Source organism: Pimephales promelas, chromosome 21 (genome assembly GCF_988280905.1).
Source record: "Pimephales promelas chromosome 21, fPimPro1.hap1.1, whole genome shotgun sequence".
Classification (NCBI taxonomy): domain Eukaryota; kingdom Metazoa; phylum Chordata; class Actinopteri; order Cypriniformes; family Leuciscidae; genus Pimephales; species Pimephales promelas.
The window spans coordinates 28,239,681-28,266,497 of record NC_142789.1 but is presented as its reverse complement, the minus strand read 5'-3'; the positions used below and the strand labels follow the sequence as shown (position 1 = coordinate 28,266,497).

The following is a 26,817-nucleotide window of genomic DNA, read 5'->3' as shown; positions in this document are numbered from 1 at the left end:
TGGTAAAATAATTTCTTTTTGGGGTGAAATATGACCTGGACATATTTTTTTCTGAAATATTGAGGCCTGATCCCGAATAACTGTCCCACATGCACTCTCTCCTCTAATGAACATGTGACACTTTATTTGATAAGTTTCTCCTTACAAACTGAGGGACGAGTGGATCAAATCCTCCATAATCAAATTATGCATGAAATCAAATCAGTGTGAACATTGCAATCTCAGTGAATGTTTGATGATTAAGAATAGGCCGATCCATAACCCGGATGACATGCGAACACAATGATCAGAGTAGCAGTGAATGATGAGCTTGTTGTCCTTGTCTGTGGACAGACGATTTCCAGACCCACCCAACAGGAAGTCCATTCTGTCTCTCTGTGTATGAAAGGCCTTTGAATTATGAATGCGTGTGTGTATGCTGCATGTTCTTCGTCTGCATATTTGAACTGACCACTTTAACTTCAATATATTAACATACAGGGTTTAGGCCAATGTTTTAATTCAGTAAGATCCCAAATTATAGCAACAAGAAGAAAAAAAACAATTTCTCAGAGTGTGCTTTACTTTATTTAACAGCAATTCAATCAAAAGACAGACACCATACAGAAAGACATTTACTGCATGAATGTTTTGAAGCAACAGCATCGCGTCTTAAATTGCACACGTGCAGCAAAAATAGTTTTAGGCCCAGGTTTTTACATTTTAAAGTGCATATAGGCTATTATGTGTAAAAGTATGTCTGTCCTAAACACCATACATTCACTGACCTTTGAACTGCTTTCTTTTTGTTTTGAAATTGCAGCCGTCATCATAGTGGCGGGGAGACGTTTGATTTGTTTTAGCGAATCGATTCTATCGTTTTAATGAGCCGACTCACTGATTCGTCTCCCTCGTTCGGAATTCGGATGCTTTTGAATAAAGTCAAAGCTAGGGTCGTTTTCTTTTTGTTTTGAAATATCTGACTTCATCTATTTTGGGTTTCCCCATGCTGCCTTCCCGCAGCGCGTTTTCATTCGCCTAGGGAACCAATCACAGAACGGGGAGGGAGCAGCAAGACGATGACGACACACCGAAGCAGTTTGTTTATATCTATGGATCCAAAATGGCAGTAGACACGAAGCTGCCTTTTGATGCAGCCTTATATTGTTTCAAAGTAGTTTAAAATGCAAGTTTATTTTGAAAAAAGAGCAGCTTTTGGCGTTAAACTTCCCGGGACCCCAGTCGTTATTGTTGTCTCGCCATTAATCGCCCTAATGGAGAACCGGGTACAGGAGGCGGTCAAAGAATATCTGCCGCTAGTAGCATGGAGATTCGAATGAGAACCGATTTAGTGATTCATCTCCTGGTGCTCGTTCAGATGTGTATGAATAAAGTCTATCTTTTCTTTAAGTTGTTGTCAAATGTTTAGTTAGATTTTGATTTTTTAGTAATGTGTTTTCGGTTGATTTGATTACTCATTGAGATTCTCCATTCACGTTTTTGCCATCTCATTCAAAATAATTGTCAAATAATGTTTTTTTTTTTTACAGTCAGATTCACCGGTTGATTTTTGTTTGAATCGTCGCTTAAACCCGTTTGTTAGTGTAATGTAGCCTAGTTAGATTGTTACTTACTGTACCTACTTATTGTTATTGTTATCTTCCTACTAAGATTGTAGCAAACGGTGAGCTTATGGTTCTGCCTTGTTACGTCATGTATGCCTACGCCCATACATTTGACCCTGTGATTTGCAAAAGTTTGAATCGGTTCAGAAGAACCGACTCAAACGAAGTCGTGATCACGCTAGATTTCATTCACATCTGAACACGCAACGCTGGAGTTGAATCAGTGAGTCGGTTCACTTATGTTTTCCCGCTACTATGTCGAAGGCCACTGCTTCTGGCTATAGTAGGTTTGGTAAATTCCCCGCCCCGTGTTTCAGTGCAGCACAGACGGGGAGGGAGTCAGTGCGCATCGGTCACTCCCAGCGCAGTGTGTCCAGCCTCTCTCTCGCTCATTGCGCGCTGCGGACTCCAAACGCGGTGAAGTTCATCACGCATTCTTTTATCGGTAAGTGCAAAATAATCATTTATTTTATCATCAGATGTTTCATTGGGAACATACAGGCTGAAATGCGCTCGCTTAGACCGCGTTTGCCGCAATCCTAACAGTGATTTTCTCATAAATACGTGGGTGGTGATGGAGTCCAAATGAGAGGAGTTTGCGTCAATGATATAAATCCAGGTGTATTAAATGCTGCTACAGATTTATAGGCCTTCATGTGTTTATATAATGATTATAGGCTATTTTATATAGCCTACAAACCAGGATGGATGCTGTTATGTGCGTAATCAATAGTGGGAATCTTAGGAATAACGGTACAGTAGAATATGGATGCAAACAGGCGTGGTCAGATGGCTGGAGTTTTGCCTTATCCAAATCGCAAACAACCATTTGCATAACCTGTGGGTTACTGTAATCGGCAAAATGACTGTATGGTTGTGATCCAGCAGTTTGTGGTGTGCTACCTCGTCATCTTCTGATATAAATGTGCAAATCTGGTATGTTGCTCTCGGTGACCTGAAATGGATGTTGATCCGATGCCCATCATCTCCACTGCGGTAGTCCAAAGAGAAATCACCATTTCACGCGATACTGTTGTATGACAGAACCGCAGCGGGTCACTAATGTCCCTCAGTCGATCTCACGGGTCTGTGTTTTTACACTCAAGGCGTCGCGTCGTCTGGATGGCGTGTGTTTGCGAACGATAATCAAAGACTTTCGGACTCTGCGTGACATTTCCAGGGGTTGTGGATGTAAATGATTCAGATAATCGCCGCAGGGCTTAGTTTTACCAGGGCCCACAGACAGAGAGCGTTTATTTGTCATGCTGCAGCACTAATGCGGCCTTTGCGTGATCATCCCGGGCAAGTGCGCATAAATCGCACTAAATAAATTAAATGGGCTATATTTGCGCACGCTACCCGGACACTTCCCACATTTGTGCTTAATGGGAAACATCAGGCTCTAGTGCAGCAAAACAGTCGGACATGATGTCATAACCGCACGCACGTACGTGTTTGTGATGTCATAAAGGCATACACACAGTCTCGTGCCATTTGGAATGAATATTTGTATTCTGTGCAGGATGCAACTTATTTAAAAGCAATGACCCAACTCAACAAGTGTATCCAGTCTCAATGCAGATATTAAATTGAGTATAAAGCCACATCCATTGGAAAGTTAAGACTAGTGCATTACAATTGGTACATTTTGATGAGTTCTGATTTGATTTTCACATAGTGTGCACAAACAAGCATGATAGTATGCCAACATAGCGTAGCGTGCCATGCAGTCCCCATGGCGATGGTGTGTGTCCCGTCCCCAGCTACACACACCCCAGTGTATTGTGTGTTCTGACAGCAGGCGGCTTCAGTGGTTTAATGGTGGGAGGCGTGAGGGGATTTAGAGGTGCTAAAGAAGACCTGAAACTTGCAAATTCTCAGGAATTTAAAGCAGCTCCAGATGGTTTTGTTCAACACGAGCGTGGGCACCCTGCAGTGACGGTGCTCAGATATTCCACTTGTTTTTACACCAGAGCCACACCTACTATAGATTTAACTATTATCCCGGACACATGGGTGACGGCGTGCACCCGGATGTCTGATCGGAGCAGTGTCTATGCATCCTAAAAATAAAAAGTGATGCCTTTTTTGGTGTAAAGAACATTTAAAAAAAAAAAACCCTTTCCACTATAAAAAACCTTTTGTGCAATGTTGGTATTATTCCTCAGATAAGCTTTGACTCCTTATAACATAAAATGAGTGTGTTTCTCTAAATAACCATATGTGTATTTGTGATCCGTTGGTGTGAATGAGATCTGGTGTGAAGCTATTTCTCACTGCAGTCCGAGAGCTCATTCTCCACACTGGTGTGAAATGGCCTTTCATTTGATGAATCAGTCAACACCATGTTGCTTTTTGGTGTTTGGAAGACGGATTTCTTTTTCATTTCATCTCTAATTAATATTTACCCCTTCCCCTGCAAGCATTGGCATGTGATGGCGTCAGCTTGATCAGTAAAAGCTTTGGTTCTGGTTGGGCTCTGAGAGGTTTTGGCGAGTGAGAGCTTGGCACAGACAATGCACTCAGCATTAGTTTTTTCCTTCCCTTGATGCATCAGCTTTCTGCACAGGCCCGTTTGCTCTAAAGACGCCCTCAGATTGCTTTACATCACGCTTTGCTGTTTGGCCTTAAAGAAAGTCTACACAAGTGCATGAGCACAGATGCTTTGGATCTCGATTTCTGCACTGTTTTAGACCAGCATTCATAATGCAGCACAAGTATGCATCGCCGCAAGGAGTTTTATTGTAGGCGTTGTCTTCTACGCTCAGTTTTTCTTGGCTGGTTTTCTTTTAGGTCAGCATGGCTTGAAGGGAATCTTGTTGAGCAAAGTTAGTTAAAATTCTTAAAAATGCTGGGTTGTTTTAACCCAACTTTGGGTCAAATATGGACAAACCCAGCCATTGGGTTACATTTTTTAAATTACATTTTTAACCCAACGTTTGGGTTTGTCCTTATTTGAACCAAAGTTGGGTTAAAGCAACCCAGCATTTTCAGAGTGCAATTGTTATTTGATTGAAATCCACAAAAGCAATGCATGAATCTACACTTTAAAAAAATGCTGGGTTGTTTTAACCCAACTTTGGGTCAAATATGGACAAACCCAGCCATTGGGTTACATTTTTTTTTAATTACATTTTTAACCCAATGTTTGGGTTTGTCCTTATTTGAACCACAGTTAGGTTAAAGCAACCCAGCATTTTTAGAGTGTTTTTGTTAATTGATTGAAATCCACAAAAGCAATGCATGAATCTACACTTTAAAAAATGCTGGGTTGTTTCAACCCAAATTTGGGTCAAATATGGACGAACCCAAACGATGGGTTAAAAATGTCATTAAAAAAAATACAGTTGAAAGTGAAAGCTGGGTTAAAATTTTAAATGACATTTTTAACCCAACATTTGGGTTTGTTCATATTTGACCCAAATTTGGGTTAAAACAACCCAGCATTGTTTAAAGAATCTAAATGGAGAAAGTGTCCCACTCAACATGAATTCACCCAGTGAGACCGAACTGAAGTCTTGCAATGTGTGGTCACTCAATCACATCAAGTTTGTTTCTGGCCGGTTTGAGTAACGAAACCTTGATTTGCATCCCATGTGTGTTTGAGTTTGATCGATTGCATATGATCTTATCATTAAACATGTGTTCATGTGTTCTTGTACGTCAAATCCCAACCTCTTTCCTGCACTTGTGTGAATTGTTTGATTGTCTTCATGGCATAAGCTGGGTTTGCAGCCAAAGTAAGCAGTAAAAGTCACTCTCCTGTCGATGTTTCCATCATGCGAATGGCTTTTGGTGCGTCTGTCCAATAACAACAGCCGTTTCCCTCCGACACTTCCGAACAAAATGGAGTTCCCAGTCAAGAGCAGCGAAGCGTGCAGCGATACAACATCCCTGTCTGCTTTAAAAACGCATCACTGGTGTACGACCGGGGTGAATTAGCTCCCAGCACAGAGTGTGTTACAGTAGGACAGGTGCTGTGTGTGTTAAACCAGCTGTCACGACAGGGGACAACAGGTGAGGGACACATGGGTGGCCCCTGAAAGGAGTACTGGGTGATATAGATAGAAAAAAGTTCTATGAATTATATTGAAATATAATTATAAATATTTATGAAATAATATGTAATTATTACTGTGTATTTGAAGAGTTCAGATGCAAAAGCCTCTAAGTGCCATTTGAAATTTTCTTCTTTAATGATGATTTTTATCAAGCTTGTATATTTAAGTTCAGTGATTTCACTTAAGTGGCAATGATTATTACCTATTAATTGTTATTTAAGTGAAATTACTGAACTTAAATATACAAGTTTGATAAAAATCATCATTAAAGAAGAAAATTTCAAATGGCATTTAGAGGCTTTTGCATCTGAACTCTTCATTTGTTAAATTATATGTATTAAAATGTTTTCAGCTTTTTGAGACCAATTAAATATATACGCATTTGCTGTAAAATTATTATTTTTTTCTAATGACCAATTCATAATGTTAGATGCAAAAAAATGTATATATTTTTCTTATTCAAAATAATTTATTTTGCAAGCTATTAAATGCTAAATGTTTAATTAAAAAATAAAATGCACTTGATATAGATTTTAATATGTATTTGCTCTAAAATTATTGAAAATTTTAAATAAAAAAAAATTTAAATATTATTTTAGTTTTCAAAATAACCAATTCAGAATGTTAAATGCAACAAAAAAAGTAAAATGCAGGAAAGTGAAGTTATAAATAATCAAGGCATATTTTTCCACAATTTGAACATGAGGACATATTCAAATATAATATAAATATATTAATAAAGCACTTGCCGTATTCACCATGTTATTTTCCATATTTTTATGTTACGCACCTCAGAGTGTAATGGATTATTATTCTGTGTATCGGTGTTTGATTGGATGTTGAGATGTGGGCGTGGCTCTCAAAACAAAATCCCGTTAAAGGTGCCAGTAAATCTATTCAGAAATGTGTGTTCCGTGTCGGAATGTCTGCGTTTGTTTTGGTCAGTGTGACTCCGCCCACTTTGCCAATTTACCCAATAGAGAGCCTAAGCCCCTCCCCTCTGCTTCTGGGTCAAGGGACCTTATTATATATATATATATATATATATATAAATAAATAAAAAAAGTTTTTTGCATTTAACACTCGCTCCTGTTGCACGTCCTCAATCTGGCAACCCGTGTCTTTTATATCTAAGGTGTTACAGATGAGCGTGAGCTTTCAGGAGGGGAGTTTAAACGATTGGAAGATCCCGTTATGACATTGTGTCGCTGATTGTGAGTGTGTTCTCGTGCCTGAAACCCCCTCCACATCTCCTGTGTGTTTCTACAGCTGCTTCTCCTCGGCCGCCTGGAATTTAATTTACGCTCTTATTTCAGGGTCTGGGAGCCACTAACCCAATAGAAGACATTCGTCTGCCTGCGCGGTTGCTTTGATTCAAACTGGTTTGAGCCCCTCAAAAGAAAATGAAACTAATTGCAAAGTCCAGTTGCGTCTCTAAACGTTGCATTATTGCAGATCCAAACATAATAATCAGAAGGGGTTTTTTGTGAACGAACACACCCAGCACGACTGAACAAAGGCGTGCGTCAGAACATTCTGTACGAGCTGAGATCACGTCTTTATTCGGTAATGTTCTTCTTCATTATGTTCTCTTTTCTGCCTTCTGGTAAAAGGCTCAGGATTATTCATAAACGCACAAGATTCAGGAATAGTTTTTACCCCAATGCTGTAAGACTGTTCAACAAGAATACTGGACACTCATAAGATCAAAAATGTCTCTTTATTGGCTCGTTGCTAATGTGAAACTCGAAAAAATTAGAATATGGGGCAAAAGTTCATTTATTTTAGTAATTTATTGAACTTAAAAGGTGAAACTAAAATATTATATAGACTCATTTAGGGGTGTAACGATACCCTCATGTCACGATTCGATACATATCACGAAACTGAACTCACGATAATATATAATTGCGATACTCCAAGACATATGGTAAAAGGTTAACAAAAAATGTACTGTTGATTAAAAATGCTAACTTTGATATTACACTGTGGGTTTAAATGAATAGGTTTGGACTTGGTGCTTGTAACCCAAGGACAATGGTGACACCAGAATAACAATATTCATGATTCTGAGGCTGAAAATAATTTTATAACTTTTTTACTGGTAAAGTTACATAAGTCATTTGGCATTATCAGGACCCACAAATATTCCCTCATTTCATTATTATGTGTTTACATAATATATTTGTGTGTGCTGTATATAATTATTTTGTATATATAAATACACACACATGCATGTATATATTTAAGAAAATGTGTTATTCATATATACAATATTTATATAATACAGATTATGTATTTATATATATACACAGAATTTAAGCACAAATAATTCTTAAATATATACATGCATGCATAGGTATTTATATATAAGAAATAATTAAACACAGGACACACAAATATATTATGTAAACACAGACTTTTATTTTGGATGCGATTAATTTGCAATTAACTTTTGCACAGCCCTAATTATAATCAAAATTATATATAGTAGTTTAATGTAGTACTGACACTAAAACCTTTGTGAGAATTTTTTCACATACAGTAACTTTTATTTTGGCGGATACATATTGTTGCATTTTTGTATTGCGATATATTGTGGCACAATATATTGTTACACCCCTAGACTCTTTATTTGTTATAATTTTGATGATTATGGCTTACAGCTTTTCACAATATTTTAATTTTGACTTCATAAGTTGTCAATAATCATGAAAATTATAACAAATAAAGGCTTGAAATATCTCACTTTGCATGTAATGAGTCTATACAACATATTAGTTTCACCTTTTAAGTTGAATTACTGAAATAAATGAAGTTTTGAGTTTCACCATGTACATGTGTGTTTTGACGTTTATTGTCATTCATTGATCATTCGAGTAACTTTGACTAAACTTCATGAGGTTTTACCCACAGTCAGCATCAGATTGTTAGCGAATCAGGAGATGTTGTGTATTCTTGGAGAGAGTGTGAGGAAGTGAGGGCCGTCCTGCGGGACTGGGTGAGGTCTGCAGTTCTGCTGTCGCTCCTCCTCTCGTTACTCGATCCCTTCGCTCTCTGAAGTGTGTGTTAGCTGATGTGTTGCAGGATCACGAGGCCATTAGAGAAACATCTCCATCTCAAAGCTTTTACAAGCCATTAACTCTTTCACTGCCAGTGTTTTTAAACATTTTTCACAAAACTTTCAAGGAAATATCAGAACAAAGAAAGAACAGAACTTTGTATTCGAGCTTCATGCATTCTGTTTTTATCAACACTTAAATGTTGGTAAGTTTCGAAGAATACACTGATAAATTGGTGTTTTTGCGATTCAGAGCGATGATCTAAAGACAGATCGAGTCCATCATGGGTTCAACTTCATTCAGTAATGTTACGCAGTTTTGATTCATAAGCTTTTTAATGTTTAATGATGAGTCAGCAATGCTTCAATTCTATATATATATTGAATTAAATGTCGTTTGGAATCATTGTCTTCATATCAGAAGAAAGACGAAACGGAGAAGAATTAGATTATCATCTAAAAGAAAATTAACGTGTTAATATGTAACAATATATGATTATTTTTGTCTTTTCTGTGGGTGTTCGCATTAGTCATTAAATTTAATAAATAAACGTATGATTATGATTATTAATATACATGATTCATTATTAAAAAATCTGTTTATATATATATATATATATATATATATATATCTTTTTTGTTGTTTTTCTTTTAGCAAATCGTACCAATTTATGTTTTGGTGAATTTGTAATTTTGTTTAAATTCATAAAGTCTTTATCCTTATTTTTTTCACTAAACATCATTTGTTTTCATATTTCATATTCAGATCCCTCATCATTCATTAGTCAACCCTAAGTTGGAACCTTGATTAATCATTTCTGCAAACACTAATCATCAAAACCTTTCAGTGCTGAAAACTGTGCGCCATTTTGTCGGTGATTTCCTGTGATTTGTCTCTGGCCGTGTCCAGCTGCACACTCCAGGCTAGTGTCCAGTTATTGATCCGTCCGTTTGTTTTTTTCCATGATCTGTTCCCCAAGGTCGCACAGCTGTGCTGTTGTGGGTCACGACCCTTGACCTGTACCTCATTCAAATCCCAATCCTGATCTGATTCTGAGGGATAAAGCGCGGCTGGAGTGAAACTACAATCAAGCTGATTCTTAATTTATCTGCGACTGTGCTGTAATGCATATGGCATAGTGTCAGTGAATTAAGCTAGTAATCAAGAACAATGCCATATTATTCGCTTTATCTTTGTTTTTATGTTCTATTAGAACTTAAATGTTGATTATTCTCCATTGTTGCAGCTCCTCTCTTCCCAGTCTGTCAGTAACGCTCTGTTTACTTCCTGTTTCTGATTGGTCTGCTGGTGCAGTGTGTTGTGATTGGTTGAGCGTTTTGAGTGTGTTTGGGACATGTCCCGCCCCTTTCCATAACCGCCAGTTTAACACACTATAACTAACTCAACCAGGCCCCGCCCCTTTATTCTGCGTATGCCTTGGATGGCATTTTAACTAATGTATTAGTTTATAATTTTGTCCCTTAAACTCATCTTTAATAATCAAAATTACTTATGTGACTATTTCCTTTGACAATAGTTTCTTAATGCTTTAAAATATCTTGAATGTAACTCGACACCCTTTGCATCATGAATATGTAAATTAGTCCCCGCCTACGATGATGCTTTCTTCAAAGCAGCACAACAGCATTAAAAACTTACAGGGGGTCTCAAATGGACCCTTATTGTAAAACTTTACTGATTAAAAATCTTGAATGTTGAGATAAGGAGTTTTTGTGGTGTCCCTCAAACGTCCTGTGACCATTTAGAGATTTCTTATCACATAAAAACCAGTGATAAAAGACTGAGACTCAGCAGACCGAACGCAGCTGACGCTTTACAGACACTAAAGGAGTGCAATCCATTAGTCATTCCACCTCTCTCTCTCTCTCTCTCTCTCTCTCTCTCTCTCTCTCTCTCTGCTGGCTCAATCCCAGCACACATTGCAGCTCGTCCCTGGGCGGCCGCTCTCTCCTGGCTAAACCCGACCCATGATCATGATCTCATCTCCAACACAGATGTGCAGAAACAATGTGACTCAAATATATTTTATTAAATTGGGTAAAATATGAACAAACCCAAATGTTGGGTTAAAAATGTAATTTCAAATTTTAACACCCAACTTCAACTTTCACTTTTTAACTGTATATTTTTTCAATTGCATTTTTAACCCAACATTTGGGGTTGCCCATATTTGACACAAATTTGGGTTGAAACAACCCATCATTGTTTACTTGTTTACTATGGGTTGTTTTAATGGACATACCCAAATGTTGGGTTAAAAATGTACTGTAAAAATTTAACCCAACGGCTCGGTTTTTCCATGTTTGACCCAAAGTTGGGTTAAAACAACCCAGCAGTTTGTGAATACCATGTGAACATAAATAAATGAAGAGTTCAGATGCAAAAGCCTCTTAAGTGCCATTTGAAATTTTCTTCTAAAATGATCATTTTTATCAAGCTTGTATATTTAAGTTCAGTAATTTCACTTAAATGGCAATGAATATGACCTATTAATTGTCATTTAAGTGAAATTACTGAACTTAAATATACAAGCTTGATAAAAATGGTAATTTTAGAAGAAAATTTCAAATGGCATTTAGAGGCTTTTGCATCTGAACTCTTCAAATATATTAGTTGTTGTTGTTGTTGACTAAAGGACGATCTGTCGCTGTGGAGGTTTTAATGTTTTAATCCCTCGAATGCGAGTCCAGATCATCCGAGGCCGGCTCTCCAGCTCACGGTGATAATCTGATCGTCTCTCTCTCTTCATTCTTCTCACTTTTTCTGCTGTTTTTCTCATTAATGCGTCTTCTCTACGGCTCGTTGTTTTCACAGCTGTGTATCACTGCGGAATTTGTTCAACCTATCGTGTTTAAATGTGTTTTTTCATTATAGTAATACCATTGTAATGATACATTTCTATAAAATGCATATGCCATGTGCATAAGATCTGCTGTGCTTCACATCTGTATGGGAAAAGATGAGGTCATCTGAAACGGACACTCGCTGGACTCGCTCCATGGTTTTCCCAGAGTCCCCGTGCACGCCTGAAAGCGGAAGAGCTCATGCTGGAGTCTCTCGTCGTGTGGTGATTAAAGCGTCCCGTCGGCCAGGGGTTCAGTTTGGTGCTCTGATTGACTGAGTTATTTCAAACATCAACAGGATAGTGAGTTACAGTTGTTGGAAAATAGACTGTTGTCTATTGTCTGTATTGGTCAGATTTGCCAAGACACCAAGGTGACATTTAATTGATTAATTTTGCATTTGCAGATTGGCTGCATTAAATAAAACATGGGCAAAAAGTGGATAAATATAATATTTTAAAATACATAAATATGAATAAGAACTAATATATATTAGTCTAATATATATTTAATCTCTCTTTTTTTCTTCTAGATGTAAAGGGATAATTCACTTGAACCCCCCAAAAAAGGTCCTAAAACCAAATAAATTGTATTGGAATTTGATCTCTCTCTTTTTACTGTCACTGTCAACAAAAAATATAACACAAATAAAATGTTAATTAATAAATAAACATAAATATATAAATACATTATTGAAAGCAATAGGGTAAATGGGTAATATTAACAAAGAACAAAATGTGTGTGTGTACCAGTGATGTTTAATTTTATTAATAATAGTTTTTCATTTTTTTTTATAATTTATGTTTGATATTTTAGAATGATTATTTCAAAATAATATTTTAATAGTATATTAAGTGATGTAATGGTTTCTTTAAAAAAAACATTTACATATTTATAAAATAATGCATCATTACAATTATAAAAAATATGTACAATTTTATTTTATTAATAATATTGATCATTTATTTTATGGTTAATATTTATATTATAATATTTTTAAGAACTTGTAATAATATAAAAAATATGTGCTTTTTTTAGCGTTAATCAGTCTTGCTTTTTATTATCAAACTAATAAATCTACGTTTTTAAAATTCATAAAAATTAGGACTGACTTGTACGAATAGTCTTAGCAGTTTCTGCAACCGGCCCCAGTCGTATACGGTACTTTTACATGGCAGTTTAGCATGTGGTTAACGTACCGTACTCACTCCCAAGTCCAGAAGCAAAATCCCTTCAGAGGAAGAGTGTGTGTGTGTGTGTGTAAAAGAGAGAGAGAGAGAGACAGGGCGAGAAATAAACAGTCTTGGGAGACGTAGAAGTATAATAACATCCAGACCTTCCCACAAAGCCATGTGTATTTTTCAGCACACACACACACACACACGTCCAAACGGGATGTGTTCAATTCCCGCTGTGTCCCTGCCAGAGCCCAGGGTGTGTGTGTGTGTGTGTGTGTGAGACGGCTCAGATGTGGAGACACACTTCAACACATCTGCCATGAGAATGCATTGACGGTACTGCAGGTTATATAAGATTACTCAAAATTTTTTACCGTGTGACAAAATGCATAAAGTTATCTCAACGTTTGTGCAGTTAGTAAAACTCAAAGAAGCCGAAATTGTGTGTGAACATGCCATGCTTTTATTATGCTTTTATTTGGCCATAAAGTTTCCAAAACCGTGTCATTAGATCAGTTTTGCGAGAACATTAGGTTTTAACAGCGTCTCTGATGTAAACTTCAAGTTCAATTTAAACTGTCCAGGACTCAAAAATCTTCGTTTAGTGAAAGCATTCCCTGATTTCTGACTGGATTTCTACTGCATTTTGTGTTTGGGATCCCAGCTGTTGGGTTGAAAGGATGTTCGAAGCTCTGCTGTTTTTTAGTGATATTTCCAGCGTATGAATTAGTCTTTATGTATATTTAATCAAGCACTTCTCCGTGTCGATGTGGGAAGCACTTTAGTGTATAATATACACATCTGGCACTTTCCTCTGACACTCTGACTGTAAATGTTTAGACGTTTGCTATTAATTGTTTGTCCGACATAGTCTTTGCCGTCTACGAAAGTGAGATTGTAAATACATGTGTATGTTTGGAAGTGAAGTTCCCGAGAGCGTGAGCCAGGACTCAAATCTGCTGCTTTTAGAAGCGTTTCGTTCGTCTTTACGAGTTCTCGTTGGTTTGGCCGAGATCAGTGTTTAAAGATGTGCTGAAGGTTGCAGTTTTTATGCAAAAAGTCCATGTTTTGTTGACGTATTATAGGAGGTCTAAATATGTAAATATGTGCATGTAATGTTTGGGCATTATATCTGAACATAGAGATGAACCGATACAAAAATTTTGGCCGATACCGATAACCGATATTTATTATGTGAAAGCCGATAATCGCTATATTTGGCCGATAAATCTCCCTGATTACAAAACAAAAGTCCCATTATTAAAATCCACGTCCCAAACACACAATTATAAAGTTCTCACTGTAATGTTATGTAGCCGATATGACATGTTGCACTTTTTAAAGTGATTCCAGTCATATTTCAAGCAATTCAAAAGTATAATGTTGAACAGTGCACGTCTGACGTGTCTCAGCTGAAGGACATAATATCTCATTACGTGCAAAGTGAGATATTTCAAGCCTTTATTTGTTATAATTTTGATGATTATGGCTTACAGCTTATGAAAATCTTTTCACTTTGGGGTTTTCTGTAATCCATAATCATCAAAATTATAACAAATAAAGGCTTGAAATATCTCACTTTGCATGTAATGAGTCATATAATATATCAGTATCAGCTTTTAAGTTGAATTACTAAAATAAATGAACTTTTGCACCATATTCTAATTTTTCCAGTTTCATGTATGAGCTACAAAATCTTTAAGTTTGATTTCAGGGAGGTCTTTAAATACGCCTGAAGGACTGTAGGAATGTTTGCTAGTGTGTCGTCTTCTGAATCACATTCATCAAAGACTATCAGAGACACTCCCAACTGATAACAGAGAGCAGGAATACACACACACACACACACACACACACACACACTTCACACGGGCCAATGAGCTTCCAGTGGCTGCAATCACACCACATTCCTTCGCTGGACTGTAAAGGGTTCGTTCACCCCAAACTGGAGATCGTGTCAGTAATTACTCAGCCTCAGTATCCTCTCACACCTGTAGGACTTTGTTCAACACAAAGAAGATCTTTCTGATGAAATCTGCGTCATTTCTGTCCTTAGTAAGGCTTAAAACCCTTTAAGTAAGGCTCCTGTCCTTTTTAAAGCTTAAAAATATTAGTTTTGGTAGGTACCAAAACTAACATTTTTAAGCTTTAAAAAGTTCTTAAAGAGATTGTAAAACTAATCTATAAATTAAGTGGTTTAGTTAATTAGGTTAGTTTAATTTTCTGAAGAGACTCAATTACTTTATATGATGAACAGATTTCATTTAGGCTTTTTTGGATGGATGAATAGATGGATGGATGGATGAATAGATGGATGAATGGATGAATAGATGGATGGATGGATGAATGGATGGGATGAATAGATGGATGGATGAATAGATGGATGGATGGATGAATAGATAGATAGATTGATGGATGGATGGATGAATAGATGGATGGATGGATGAATAGATAGATGGATTAATAGATGGATAGATGGATGGATGAATAGATGGATGGATGGATGAATAGATGGATGGAAGATGGATGGATGGATGAATAGATGGATGGATGAAAAGATAGATGGATGGATGGATGAATGAATAGATAGATGGATGGATGAATAGATGGATGAATGGATGAATAGATGGATGGATGAATGGATGGATGAATAGATGGATGGATGGATGAATAGATAGATGGATGGATGGATGAATGAATAGATAGATGGATGGATGAATAGATGGATGAATGGATGAATAGATGGATGGATGGATGAATAGATAGATGGATGGATGGATGGATGAATAGATGGATGAATGGATGAATAGATGGATGGATGGATGAATAGATGGATGAATGGATGAATAGATGGATGGATGAATGGATGGATGAATAGATGGATGGATGGATGAATAGATAGATGGATGGATGGATGAATGAATAGATAGATGGATGGATGAATAGATGGATGAATGGATGAATAGATGGATGGATGGATGAATAGATAGATGGATGGATGAATAGATGGATGGATGGATGAATAGATGGATGAATGGATGAATAGATGGATGGATGGATGAATAGATGGATGGATGGATGAATAGATGGATGGATGGATGAATAGATAGATGTATGTATGTATGGATAGATGGATGGATGGATGGATGATCTAACAACATCTCTGGAGATCTAACAAAAGGCCGATCATTTGGCTCTCTGTGTGTGTGTGTGCGTGCTGAATGAAAAGATGGAGCAATTAACACTAATCAATCACTCACCAACAGACACTAATGAGTCTCTATAGCACACACACACACACTCAGCTATACATGAACGAGGAGCTGCTCAGATCATGTGATCTCCATTTAATGTTTGAGTTCATACATTGTTGAGATCTCTGACTGATTACTGGGAGTTTTGGTAACACTTTATTTTACAGTGTCTTTGTTACATATATGTACTTACCATAACTGTAAATTATGCATAATTACATGCAACTAACCCTCAACCAAACCCTAATCCTATAAGCTTAATATTACTCAGTACTTAAATATATAATTACACTGTAACAATGACACAATAAAATAAAGCGTAACTGGAGTTTTTCATGCATTTCTCACTGGACTAAAGAGATCTGGTGTGTGTTTCAGTCTTTCCTCTGCTAGTGTGTGTAACTGAGCGACTCGAGGTTACTGCTTATCTGGATCATATCTCCACGTTCCACATGTTTCTGAGAGCACATCTGTTGTCCATATTTCACATGCTCGTCATCCAGTTCAAGAAGAGCTGAACAATACATAAAAACAAGCTCTTTTGGACCGGTGCCACTGTAAACAGTACCAACCGATCTGTCAACGTGAAGCACACAGATGTGGCCGTCAGGACAGATCCAGCGGTGGAGCTTTTCATTACCACCAGTTATGTTTTATTAATTAAACTGGTGATAATTTATAGGAGGGATCCTCTGAAAAGAACAGCGAATGACTGACTGTCTTCATAATAAGGGAAATAATAATACAATATTGTTCTGTTATCACCATAACATGTCATTCCTCATTCTAGTATTCTTTATACGGATTAGAGATTTCTACTCTTCTTGATTAGGAATATGATACATCTCTATAGATTTAAATACATAATTCAATACATAATTTTTATTTCATTATACAATGTTATCATTTAAATAATCTGTTTTTATGTGTGCAAATTGTAACTTAAATGCTGTAAGCGTTTATTTCTAGAACAAGGGGGAATTATTGTTTTTCCGTATTTTAACCATAGACTGTAAAGATTTTAACATGCATAAATAGCATTTGTGCAAATAATTCATTCTAATTCTTCTAAAGCTCAGTGTTAGATGCAGAGCCGCCCAGTTATTATTATACTAACAAAACACTGACGTTGATGTGTTTTATTACTGCAAGTTTTCCCAGTGCATTACCGCATGTTTTCCCAGGAATGGGAACAGTCCAGTCCGTCATGGGAACTCAGTAACCCTTGCCAGAACGCCCAGCTTCCCTCTCGATCTTCAGGGACTCGTCCTTATATTTCCCTCAGTGTTTCCCTGAGGCCTGATCTTGCGTTATCTCAGAAGAAGAACGATGCTTAACTTAATTTACTCCATTAAGTCACCAATCATTAAAAATACCTCGTTATAAAACGGATAATTCCAGTCCTTCATTCTGATTGGTTGAGGCGCGTTCGAAGCAAGACAGTAAACTATTCGAACTCGAAGCCGTTGTAAATTACTCAACAAACCCGTGACCGCATTACATTAGTGTTACTGCGCAACTGCCGTTCGTGATGATATTGTTGAATGTGTTGCTTAGCAACCTCTTTGGAACTACATTGCTAGGCGGAGGAATCAATGTGTTATAACGTTATATTTTTTGCTTCTGGTGCTTATTTTATGAGTAAAATAAATATTAACATGACTATTTTTATGAGTAACCGTTTTATAAAAGCAATAAGCCCCTTGAGCCCGTGTTTTACAGTGAATTTACACCAGCTAAAGGGGTTTCACTCCGCCCCGCGTCTAACAACGCCCCTCAGCAGTTCTAAACTCACAGTAAACACGGGTTCGCGGGGCTTATTGTTTTATTTCTCTTCATAACTTATATTAGGGATAGTCTCAGAGTGATGGCATAATAAGAGAGGGGCTACCAGCACCTTGTCCTGAATTTAATTATAGTTTTTTACAGTTGGCAAAAAGTTTAACGTGTATTATATGGCATGCGGTGACGTCACGCTCGGCTAATGGATTGTTGTTTTGCACGTGTAATGTGTGTTTCTGGAGTAATGCGTTTATCTGGACTGTAATGCTTCTGGTGGCTTGAGTTCTTCATAATGCAATCATGGATAATTTAGCTTTGCTTCAACACCAACAAAGTGCCACAGAAATGTTTTAAGCTCTCTTATGTCTTGACTTTCAGCATTATCTTTCAGCTCTTATGTTTAAGAGCTATTTGCTATACCAAGTTAATCATTTAGAATCAGTTTATTTTGTGTAAAGCGCTATATGTTTTCAGTTTGCTGGGTTTCTTTATTAATATTAATATATATTTTGGTGTCATGATGACCTGTTTAGTGTGTTCAGGATTTGATATCTCGAATCTTTAGAACAGTACACACAGACAGAACCAGATGGAGCTTCTCTTTGGCTCCGGGCTCTTTCTGGTCAGCTTTGGACATGTTGTCTCTTAGCAACTCTACAGTGTACAGTAGAAATGTAGCGTTAGGATTCAGTGTGAAGCTGCTTGCGTCCTCACACACATGCACACACACACACACTCTCTTACAGGGTCTTGGCTGGAAAGGTTTGACTAGAGGTTTTAAGTTTTAAGTCCAGTTAGACACCCAGACCAGAGACGATCCAAACACACCCGAACCAGAGGGACAGATACTTCAGCTGTGTGTGTGAGTGAGTGTTGTGTGTGAGTGAGTATGTTTGTGTGAGTGTTTGTAAGTGAGTGTGTGTGTCTGTGTGTGTGTGTGTGTGTGTGCGTGGGCTGCACTGAGGTGGAGGGGTTCAACAGAATGAAAGATTCGTCCCACTCTCCTCCATCAGAGTAATGTCAGTGTAACCCAGGCAACCCATTGTGGACGATCATCAGTTCTGTCCCACGCACATTCCCTCACTGGCTCCCTTACAAATATCACCATGGCAACCCCCGCTTCTGCCACAATACCATAGTAGTAGCTATAATTATTAGTGCTGTTTAAAAAGGAAATCATCACTGTTACTATTGCTCATACTAATATTGTTTTCGGAAAATGTAAAAATCTGATTCATATGCACCACACATGTACTCTGATATTTTGGACATGTACTTTGGTAATCTTACAAGTACCAAGTTGTATTTTAAAGTAGTATCCCCATCTGTGCCACCACAGTACTTTCTGCTGTTAAAAGCATGCTAAGATTTTGTTGTTGTTGTTGTTGGATAATGTTCAGTAGTTTCTGTCAAAATATAATTTCAGTTTTCATTTTCTTTTCTTTTTATTTCAAACAACAAACGATTGACAGTCTTCATTTGATTCATTTACAGTCTTGATTCATTACAGTCTTCATTTGATTCATTTACAGTCTTGATTCATTACAGTCTTCATTTGATTCATTTAGAGTCTTTAATTGATTCATTTATGGACATTCAATTCATTTACAGTCTTCGTTTGATTCATTTAGAGTCTTCATTTGATTCATTTACAGTCTTCATTTGATTCATTTAGTTTTTGTTTGATTCATTTACAGTCATTTGATTCATTTACAGTCTTTATTTGATTAATCTACGGACATTTGATTCATTTACTGTCTTCATTTGATTCATTTACAGTCATTCGATTCATTTACAATCTTTATTTGATTCATTTACAGTCATCTCACTGTGGTAACTGGTAAATAAGGAATTTTGGTGGAAGCTTATTATTAAAATTATGCATTATTGTGGATTTATGGTCATTGTACCACCTTAAAGTTTAATGGACAAAACATGACAGAAACTGTAAAATGTAAATGATCTGTTGGACCAATAAGACAGTGAAGTATGAAAGCATTCCCCTTCTCATATTATAGTAAATAATGCATGTGTGTTTGAAATATTCACACTCACAGGCCGTTCTGAAACTTGTTTTTCTGGAGACCCGTTACCTTCATCTGATCCCGAGAAACACACAAACACACTGCAGACAGCTTCATGTGGCAGCGACACACACAATTTGATGGCACTCACACAATGAGGCTCTTTCTCTTCTCGGTTCTCCATGGTGATTCCACACATCAGCGCTTAGAAATGTGTGGAGAGAAGAAAGGGACACACACACTGCAGCACAAAGGCAGAGGAAATACAGATAATTATATTTTGCATTATTAGATTATTATTTTGCATGAGGAACATTTCAGAATCATTTAGAATAACTGCATTGTGCATTATTATTATTTTTGCGTGTGTATATTTTATTGTGCATTGCTTTATTTTAAACACATTTAATTGTCATACTGACTAATGCAAATGTATACATAGTACACAAAGTATACATAATTTATCATTTGCAACCAACTGTGGAGGAGGATACATAAAAAAATCCACTCTAGAAAAAGGACAATGCTCACAACATAAATGACTTTTATATATTGTTTGTAGTTAATAGTGTTGTACTTTTTTTCTAGAGTTAAAAAATAATCCCCAAAAAAACCCTTAAAGGTGAAGCTCCTAAAAAATTCTGCAACATTTCTTTTGTTTTGGGGTGTAAAAGTGATGTAAACATTCCTCACCTCACTGATAGTTCACCTTTTACTGAATATACACCCACACTGATGCGTTTAAAGCTTTTATAGTTACACACACACTTTCACTGTAAATCCCTGGAGATCTGGTCTTCTGCTACATCTCTGAAACACACACACATTAGTGTGTCTTCATGCACCAGCGCCCCCTGCTGGACGAGTCTCATGCTTCGGCTTCTTGACTCTCAGCGTGTCTCTCACTTCCCAAGTGTATGGCATCCGATGGGATGAGAATGCCTTCAGCACAAGCTTTTATGCTTCTCCCACCATGATTCCTGGCTCGAGTCGGGATGCCGAAACACAAGGCTGTCATAACACGTCCGAGGCCTGCATTCGCTGGCCGTGATCACGGCATCTCTCTCGGTTGACCGAGCAGGGGTCTGAGAACAGTTGCATGAAATGCTTTGGCCCGAGAGGAAGCTTCCGGATCCATAATGGCCGCTTCACAGTGTTTCTCAAAGACCGTTTCCACCTCACAGGGAGAAAGGGCGCACAAACTAATGAAAGTGCACAACAGAGGGCATTTGTGAATCCCAGCACTCATTTCCCACAGATGAGACGTGCGGAAACACTGGCAGGGTAAATGGAGGCATGATTGAGTCCTAATGAGTTCACTGCTGACCCGCACTCCGGTTTCAACGCGCCATCGATCCGGGCTTTGAAAGCTTTTCTAAATATGTGTACAAAACTAATCCATTAATACAGTGGGAATCGTTTTAGCTTAGAAGCAAGTGCAAGGTGTGCCGAATAAAATTTGATCGTGAAATGACCTTGAGATGCTCAGAGAAATGCCAACGTTTGCTTCATGTAAGAGATAGAATTACACATCTAACAAAATCACACGGCCATGAGTAATCCAACTACAGTTTCCCTGTTATTGGCAGAATATAATAAAATCATCATTAGTGAGATAAAACTGTAACGTAATTGAAAATTACATTAACACAACCTTTTAATATTTAGCGTTTTAAATAAATAAATGAGTCCAGTTGCTTTTTAGATATGTGCAATATGAATATGAATGTTTGACTACTTTATTTTTTTTTAAAATTAAAATTAATACTTTTATTTAGCAAGGACAAATTCAATTGATCAAAAGTGACAGTAAAGACATTTATAATGTTACAAATGATTCTTCTGTTCTCTTGAACTTTCTATTCACCAGAGAATATGGTTTTCACACAAATCATAAATGTTTCCTGAGCATCATATTATAATGATTTCTGAATGAATGATTTCTGACACTGAAAATTCAGCTTTGATCACAGGATTAAATTACATTTAACAAAATATTCACATAGAAAACAGCTGTTTTAAATTGTTAAAATATTTCTCAATTTTTACGGTATTTTGGATCAAATGAATGCAGCCTTGCATTAAAACATTTTCCAGACCTCAAACTTTCTGTGATTTTAGCATGACTCAGATTAAGTCAGGTGACCTGTTACAGCCAATCAGGCCGTGGCTAAAACAAGGGTCTGATCTCATTGGCTCAGCAGTTTGTGCAGATTAATGTCCAAGCAATTTGCTAAAAGATCCTCATTCTGTTGTTTACCAGCTAATTGAATCTGCGGAGAGAAATGGAGGGAGAAATAGCCTGTAATGGTCGTTCAGAGGAAGAGAGGAAAGATAATGATTATTTATGATGACTTGATATTGTTGTAAAAGTGAGCTGCCTTCTAAGGGAACATCGAAACTGAAATGGAAAATTCAATGCACAGTTAGCCTTTAGCATGTTGCAGAGCTAACGATGCAAACCTCAAATAAGCAGAGGCTATTGTCATTTAGATGATCTAAATTCCTAGAGGCCAGATCTTGTGTGAATTAAAGGGATGGTTCACACAAAAATGACAATTAGCCCATGCCCTTGATTTACCCTCAAGTCCTCCTATGACATTCCTCTTTCAGACGAACACAATCGGAGTTATATTAAAAAAATGTCTTGGCTCTTCCAAGCTTTATAATGGTAGTGAATAGTCAGTTTCTGTCCATAAAAGTGCATCTATCCATCATAAAAGTGCATCTATCCATCATAAAAGTGCATCGGTCCATCATAAAAGTGCATTGGTCCATCATAAAAGTGCATTGGTGTCCATCATAAAAGTGCATCAATCCATCATAAAGTGCATCTATTCATCATAAAAGTGCATCAATCCATCATAAAAGTGCATCGGTCCATCATAAAAGTGCATCTATTCATCATAAAAGTGCATCTATCCATCATAAAAGTGCATCGGTCCATCATAAAAGTGCATCAATCCATCATAAAAGTGCATCAATCCATGATAAAAGTGCACTTTTATGGACAGAAACTGACCATTCACTCCCATTTAAGCTTGGAAGAGCCAGGACATTTTTTTAAAAATAACTCCTATTGTGTTCGCCTGAAAGAAGAATGTCATACACACCTTGGATGGCTTACGGGTGAGTAGATCATGGGCTAATTTAATTTTTTGGGTGAACTATCCCTTTAATGGAGTTTGTCCCGGCAGCTCTGTGTGCCAGCGAGATGCTAAAAACAGCTCTGCGGAGAACTAGCGCACATGCTACCGGCAAATTTGACCTCAACAGTGTAAGAGCGATGCTGCTGACACACACACATAAACACACTCGCTCAGAAGCCCTGCCCCTGGTCTTAACTGTTACCTGGATCGTCTTTCAATTCAGACACGATCATGCTCGAGTCCCCAGGATGATGTTGACCTTGAGCCACATACTGCTGGTACAAGGCTTAGAATATCAGCTATTTTCATAACAATATTCATATGATGCGTTCACTCCATGCCGTTTACAGTAATTTCTAGATGACAACATGTGATGTTTTCCTCAGAGCTGATAATGGGAATTATTCGTTTCTAATCAATGCCTAAATTAATCTGCAATAGAGTGCCGAAGTTACGACGTTACTCTGTAGGCCAAAACACGCAAGTGAGTTATTTTAGCACAACCGGTTCCCTCGCTCGTTATTTATAAAGTTCTGCAATAAAGGAGAAAAAATCGCGTCATCAATCAAAAGTCGCGTCATCAATCCGGAAGTCGGCCATTTTGGAGGCACAGAACATAAACAATGCCATTGAACTGAACGGGCTCGCATATTTGGCTGATTATTTCTGCTGAAAAATGGTCGATTTTTGGTCTGTACTAATCAGTTGCATGGGGAAAATACCTTTCGAGTTCTATAGACTGCCCAAAGAGAAGAGTGCAAAAAACTGATGAAAGAAGGCGTTTGTGGTTGAGAGAGGCACAGCATCAGCTCATCAGCAACATGTGTAAATGAAGTTTTGACTAGATGGCTAAAATGTTAACGTATTAACTATGGCTACATTCACACACTACTTTCTCATAATTAATTTTTGTGTATTTAATTAAAAGAAAGTACTCCGCCATCTTCCTCCGACGAAAGCGATTTGAACACACTGCCGTCGTAAACACGACTTCCCACTTTCTCCGTACGAACTTCCCCAGGAGGATTTGAACGCACCATACGGTCACATGATGGAACTCAGAAAATTCACAGATTTACAAGTTACAAGACGTTAACGCTTTTTACAAGTTGAAATCTCGTAATTATGGTATCACATCATGGCATGAATCCATGCACCTATGACCCAAGGTAACATGTTTTTTTTATTTATTTTATCAAACAAAGATTTTATCATGTCCAAACAAATCAGTGTTGTTATTGTTTACGGTAACTAAAATGATTAAAAATCGCTGGTCAAAATGATTAAAACCATTTTTTCCAAATGAAATATGGCAGTTAATATTATTTAAAAAAAAACTTTTGGCAATTGAAATAAAATATTAAATAAATATTACACTCTAAAAAAATGCTGGGTTGTTTCAACCCAAATTTGGTTCAAATATGGACAAACCCAAATGTTAAAAATGTATTTAAAAATTTTAACCTAACTCCAACTTTCACTTTCAGCAGTACATTTTTTAATTACATCTTTAATCCAACATTTGGGTTGGTTCATATTTGACCCAAATTTGGGTTGAAACAACCCAGCATTTTTTAGAGAAATATTTAAACTAGAATAAAAAAATAGAAATGTGTGAAGTTTAAGTACAAAAATGACTACAAAACACAAAATTAAACATAAACAAATAAAATGACGTGTGTGTGTTTGTACCACCATGTCAGTTAATGATTAGCTACCATTGTATTTATTTGGTTGTATTGTGGTATATCTCAAAAACACACAGATAAAAATGAAGATACTGGTATATCTTTCCATGGTGTATCTTTATGCTAAAGCCACAGTACTTCTTTTATATGTGAATTTGCAAAGGCAGGTTGTGTGGGCGTTAGCGTTGTTTGGTACAGTAAAGTCAGAGAGGACGGTAACGAGCCGAGGCTTTTACAGCCGAGGACAAACGCTCGCTTCACTGAGGGATGCTGGGAAATCAATACTCTTAGAGCCAGACAAACCCATCAGTCCAGGCATGAGAATGTCTGAATTCATGCTGTCTTGCTTCACACACACAAGCTTGAGTCAATCCTTAATATAATGTGCATTTAGAAGTTGATTTTAACTGTGTCAATGTGTGTTTTGTATATTGTACCTTCTAAAGTTCCATATAAATATGGAAAAACACTATGGTGTTATTAATATGGTGTATACAATTTATATACTTGGACATGTACACTTTAAACATTTTTTACTTTATTTTAGACATGTACATAATATTCTTTGAAGTACATTTTATAGCACATCTATACTAATAAAAAATAGAAATACCATGTTTTGGGCATTAACGGCATTTTTATCATCACATTATCATTTAAAAGCCTATAAAAATGCAGTAATTAAAGAAAAATATGATATTTTTTGATATGGTACCAATTGTACTATAGTATTACCAACTCACACCATCATTACTACCACAATACTTTCTTAATTATTGTGATACATATTGTTTTGAATACATTTGAATGGCAAGGACGTCACAGACAGACTTTTATTGTCTTTTTGGGAGGCGATAGCTTGATAAAATCACACAATGGAGGAAAAATAGATGTTGAAAATGTATATATAGCTATAGTCTTCCTCTTTGCTAATAGTTACACCACCAAATAAACATGAATGAACATCAGAAGCAATGTTGAAAGATACGAACATCTGACATGTATCATGTAGGCTATAAGAAGTTGTTAATTTTAACCTTTAATAATAATAATAATACAAGGTTTCCCTTTATGTTTACAGCCTTAGTTGAGAGATTTCTTTCCTTGAGAAAAATGAACATGGCCTTCCTGATATTATTTAGCCAAATGAATCAATATTATTGAATTTGCTAAAAATATATATATATATTTTTAGCAAAGGTAAGCATCTCACTGCAAATTCAATCAGCGAACCCTTCAGTCCGGCCACAGCACCGAGACAGTGTTGGTCAAAGTGTTGAATGACATTTTTGTTTCACTGGATAATGGTGAAAGAGTTATTTTAATTCTGCTTGACCTTAGTGCAGCGTTTGATCTGGTGGATCATGAGATTTTAATGAATCGCTTTGAACATGGTCTGGGTCTTAAAGGGAATGTTCTCGAATGGTTTAAATCAGGTTCTTCTGTTAGCTTTGGCGGCTGTGATTCTTCAAGATTACCTCTTTAAGGAGTCCCACAAGGGTCAATAATTGGTCCAATTCTTCCCCCCCCCCTCTACATCCTATCATTGTTTAGCTTATGGTTGTGAAGCACTTTGGGCAACGTGAGTTGTATAAACTGTGCTATAGACCATTTCACAAGATGTAAACAACACTGGTCCAGAAGCACTTCCTGTTTCAGTTTGTAACTGTTTTCTTTATTTCACATATAAAGAAAACATCTTAAAGATGTTTGTTTAACTTTTTGATTCAGTTTTAAATGTTCTGTTGGTTGTATTTTATCCCAGCTTTTATGTAGTGTTAAAAAACTGAAACAGGAAGTGCTTCTGGACCAGTGTTGTTTACATCTTGTAAAATAAAATAAAAAGATTCGAATCGAATTGCACGCTTTTGAATCGAATCACACACCCATCCATTATCCTCAATTCAATCTACACTCAAAAAGTTGTCTTGCTATATCTTTCCATGGCAGAAACTGTCGTCGTATGCTAGTATTCAGCATGTGCCCTTGATTTCTGTGTCGTCTTGCTCGTTCTGCTCGAGTATCTATCACTCGAAGCCGAATCTCTCAGCTCTCCAGAACCCATCCCAGGCGGCACACTTATATTTAGCCGACAGTTTCTGGGACACGGGTGTTACTCTTACGACACAAATGCCCTGGAAACTCTGTCTG

General features: G+C 37.0%; 1 protein-coding gene across 2 annotated transcripts in view; it reads left to right on the top strand.

The window, feature by feature from the left end:
- Positions 1-1,913: 1,913 nt before the first annotated feature.
- The window catches only part of sptbn1 (spectrin, beta, non-erythrocytic 1), a 90,585-nt gene continuing 65,681 nt past the window's right edge, over positions 1,914-26,817 (top strand). Inside the window, exon 1 of one of the 2 annotated variants that reach the window (XM_039674184.2) lies at positions 1,914-2,049. The gene's annotated coding sequence lies outside the window, so the exon portion shown is untranslated. The remainder of the gene's footprint in view (positions 2,050-26,817) is intronic. The other variant, XM_039674185.2, reaches the window with a different exon arrangement.